Source organism: Prorops nasuta, unplaced genomic scaffold (assembly GCF_024137725.1).
Source record: "Prorops nasuta isolate Cenicafe-Biocafe unplaced genomic scaffold, Cenicafe_Pnas_1.2 PNAS00001, whole genome shotgun sequence".
Lineage (NCBI taxonomy): Eukaryota > Metazoa > Arthropoda > Insecta > Hymenoptera > Bethylidae > Prorops > Prorops nasuta.
The window spans coordinates 8,387,444-8,391,954 of NW_027116798.1; the positions used below are offsets into that span (position 1 = coordinate 8,387,444).

The window sequence follows — 4,511 nt, forward strand, 5'->3', positions numbered from 1 at the left end:
ACTGGACCTCTTTATAAACGTATCATTTAAAAGTAACTAACAGGTCCGGTACAGATACTTAACATAACATATATATCAATAAGAGACCGGTCTTGTTAGTTGACAAATGTCCCGCTTTCTACCTTTAGTCCTAATAAATGGTACTGATATTTAGCAATCTATAAATATATTTATATGATACAAAAAAATTCCAAATTTCATCGAGGTGAGTAATCTATTTCTTTTTTTAGGAAAATATTAATATTTAAAAATGAAAAATATATCTGTTTGTCAATTAGGAATTAATACTGACAAATTGTCACGCGACCAGAAATTTGGAGCTTTTTCAAGTGTGATGATTTCAAATATTGAAGAAAGTAGCATATTTTTTATTATTATTTACTAAAAAAATATTTTAATAATATTTGGAACAAAGTTGCAAATTCAATTAAACGAATATACTTTTTTATCTACTTCATTATAATGAAAACTAAGTATTCAACTGCTCTTAGTGTAGTGGTTAGCGTACAGCTTTTGCAGCTATACATTCCACGTATAGTGCCGGGTTCGCGCCCACCTTGATTTTGCTACTATTTTTTTTTATTAAATGATATGTACACATAAATAAAATATATATATTTGATTAATGAATAGATATCTCATGCGTACTGTAAAAGTAGCATGATTTCCTAGTACATTATATTTAATTAATAAAAGCAACTTATGCACATTAGAAAAGTAGCATGGTTTTATACCACTATATTACAACAATAAAAAATTAATAATTATTTAGTGGTTCTAGATGGTTAGTCAATATAGTTTGTCAAATCAAGTAACACGGTAGTGTTACGCAGTAAGTAATTTAAAGAATACGTGGAGGTACGAAGTACCTGGAGAGTGGAGAGAGCATTAGGTCTAACAATTGACTAGGGGGTTAGCAGGGAAAGGTGAGGGGAAGTAAGTTGGCCGCCATGTTAGTACCTGTCAAAATGTAATATGTTGGTTTACTAGGGAAGCAAAACATATAAGCAAATCGGCTGTGATATTTTAGTTACAACATATTCGATAATCACTCATACACAATCACGTTCTTGGGAGCCTGAACAAATAATCAAATGATTGCAGGAACAAGAATGTGGTATTATGGTCTTTGACGAAGTGCATACGATTCCTGTAAAAATGTTCCATTGAGTACTAAAAATTGTCCAATCCCATTTTTAATTAGGTTTAACAACTACATTATTAAAAGAATGTGATAAAATTATGGACCTTAACTTTCCAATCAAACCTAAACTTTATGAAGCCATTTGGTTGGAATTACATATTTCTTTTAGTATAAGCTAATTGCATATTTTTTATATGCAGCTGTGAGTGTAGGAATTCAAACATGATATAATTGAATATCTCAAAAGACAGCAAAACTAGTATACCCGATGGTATAATTGAATTTACTAAGTTAAGTACGTTATTGTATGGAAAAGTCTGTATAACTCAATTAATCGCTTAAAATGCATATAGATAAAAATTAATACTTTATTTACTTATTCTTATTTTAGGTCAAGCTTGTATTCAAACACAACAAGTACTTTGTTGAGTCTCCCTAACGAGTTGTACTTTAAAGATTATTGAAAGACCCTGTTATTATTTAAGAATGCGGATTAGGAAGATTGTAGATGAAACAGAGAAGGATGATATTGTTACATCCACTCATAATAAACATGAATATTTTCAAGTAAGTACATTGGATAAAATATTTGTTTAATTAAAATAAAGCTATATATAAGGCATTATTTCATGGTTTACAGTTTGGTTCCAAATGCTCCAACAGTTTTCCTGGAAAAATGCAAGCACCAGAAGGTACTACTTAAGCTACAGAGAAATCAGTTACAGTTCCAGCGGATATTACTACTTTTTATAATAAAATAGATAAAGAAGATGAGGATGAAGAAGAAGATGCGGAAATCAAGACTATTATTTTTTAAGTAAATCAAGAGAAGATTAAAGTAATCCAAGAGAGAGATGTATAGAATTGGAGCATTCTATACCAGCAGAGCATGATTTTTGAAATGACACTGTTAATCCTGACATCAATATTGATTTAAAACCATCAACAGTTTTAAGGCCGTATCAGGAGAAAAGTTGGAGAAAGATATTTGACAATGATCTAGCAAGATCTGGTGTGATAGTGTTACCATGTGGTGATGGAAAAAGTTTAGTAGGAGTCATAGCATGCTATACAGTAAGAAAAAGAACTTTGGTTTTATGCAACTCAGGAGTATGGTTGGGCAGTGGAAACAGCAAATTGAATTGTGGTCAACTATTGATGACCCGATAATATGTTGGTTTAATAGCGAAGCAAAAGATAAGCCATTGGACTGTGATATTTTAGTTACAACTTATTCCATGATCACACATACACAATAACGTTCTTGGCAGGCTGAACAAACAATGAAATGGTTGCAGGAACAACAATGGGGTATTATGGTCTTGGACGAAATGCATACGATTCCTGTAAAAATGTTCCATTGAGTACTAAAACTTGTTCAATCCCATTTTTAATTAGGTTTAATAGCTACATTATTAAAAGAACGTGATAAAATTGTGGATCTTAACTTTCTAATCGGACCTAAGCCTTATAAAGCTAATTAGTTGTAATTACCAAAAAGAGGTTTTATTGTAAGGGTACAGTGTGCAAAAGTTTGGTGTCCTATGACACCCGAATTTTTTAAAGAGTTTGTGAATAATGGAAAGATGAGCAAAAAGCTACTGCACTATGTAATGAATCCAACAAATTTTTGATGCTGCCAATATTTGATACGATATCATGAAGGAAGGGGAGATAAATCAATTGGTTTGTAAGAATGTCTTTGCCTTAAAGCATTATGCAATAAAACTAAATAAACCTTATATTTATGGTTCTATTAGTCAAAGTGAAAGAATACAAATTTACAGAATTATAAATTTAATACTAAAGTTAATAGTATATTTTTAAGTAAAGTAGTAGAGACGTATTTTTATTTACCAGAAGTCAATGTTCTTATACAAATATCATAGTATGGTGAATCCTATAGATAAGAAGCACAGCGTTTGGAAAGAATTTTGTGAGCTACGAAAGGTTGACACATGGTAGTTAAAATAAGTTAGAAAATTAGAAAATCCTTATTTTTGTTTCGTTTTGTAGGAGCAATTGCTGCAGAATACAGTGCATTCTTTTATAAATGGGTATCGCACGATAATATGGAAATTAATTTTTCTCGAAAACGTCAAAGTTTTTCATTGAATCAGGATTACGCCTATATAGTTATTACAAAATTAACTGGAATGGATGAGGTATTTTTTTTCATTACGAAGTTTTTAAAAAAGTTTTGCCCGGAAAAAAGTGTTTTAATTATAATGAATTTTTAGGAGCCACATTTGATGTATAAGATTAGAGAGGAATAAAGTCATTTACTACAGCAAGTGTTATCAGCAAAGTGACAATGACGCCGACGAAGAACGAATTCCTGGAGAAAGGCCCAGATCGGTATAATAAATGAAATAATATTATTCATTTATTTATATTTTAATACACGATACGTCATATGTTACATTACCATTTATGTATTTTAGATCACATGGAAAGCTAGTAATATGGCATCAATTTCCGAAGCTGATGATACCGTTTATTATATGAATATAAAAAATCTGCTAGCTTTTCAGTAGCAATCATGCAACCACTTTTTAAAAAGTTCAGAGCATAAATTCTACAGTAACGCAAGCTTACAATAAATTATTTCTAACGAAGAAAAGTTTAGATTCGAGAGTAATAAATTCATAGATAGAAATATACTATTGACTGTAACGTTGCGTTCTCGCAACGTTACTATAGTTGCCATCTAGCGCTTTGCTAATCTCAAGCGCTAGATAGGCGGGTCGCGTACGAACTAGGGAGTTATCAACCGATAAGTATTGATCTAGGATCGATAACTTGTCGGCTCACTAGTGCCGCGCGATGGGTGTAGCGGGGCAGCGGCGAGACAGGCGCAGGGCCTTACCTGCTTCCGCGGACTGCCCCGACACACGTAGTTTGGATGTCAAAGGTGACACTGATAGTGCCTCATAGTGCCCCGCCGCCGATATAGTGCGACCCCACCGACAGCTGCCACCCAAAGCAGAAAAAATAAGAAGGTGCAGCGACTGCCAGGGAGCCGCGAACCCATATCGGACGACGGGACTCCCTAGCCCTTCGGGCCAGCCACCAAGGGCGAGAGCGATAGAAGGAGAGAGAGAGAGAGCGAGATAGAGAGAGAGAGAGATAGAAGAAGAGAGACGAGAGAGAAAAGAAGAGAGCCAGCCCCAGAAAGCTGAAGTAAGGGTGATTATTCGTTTTGTATCATAGTCCTGTGACGTCCCGGGGTGTGCTAGGGCTTTAGGGATCGTAGCACCGAACGGTTTTTTAGGGAACCGCTGGCCCGGCTCACCTTTCAAGGGTAAGCGGGCAACTTAGCGGAGTGGTCATTCCGTCGGACCTGTACCACCTGTCATATTGTGTA

At 34.3% G+C, this 4,511-nt stretch overlaps 1 pseudogene; it reads left to right on the forward strand.

Moving 5' to 3' along the window:
• Positions 1 to 1,122: 1,122 nt before the first annotated feature.
• LOC136781443 (general transcription and DNA repair factor IIH helicase/translocase subunit XPB-like) lies at positions 1,123 to 3,719 on the forward strand (annotated as a pseudogene).
• Positions 3,720 to 4,511: the final 792 nt, after the last annotated feature.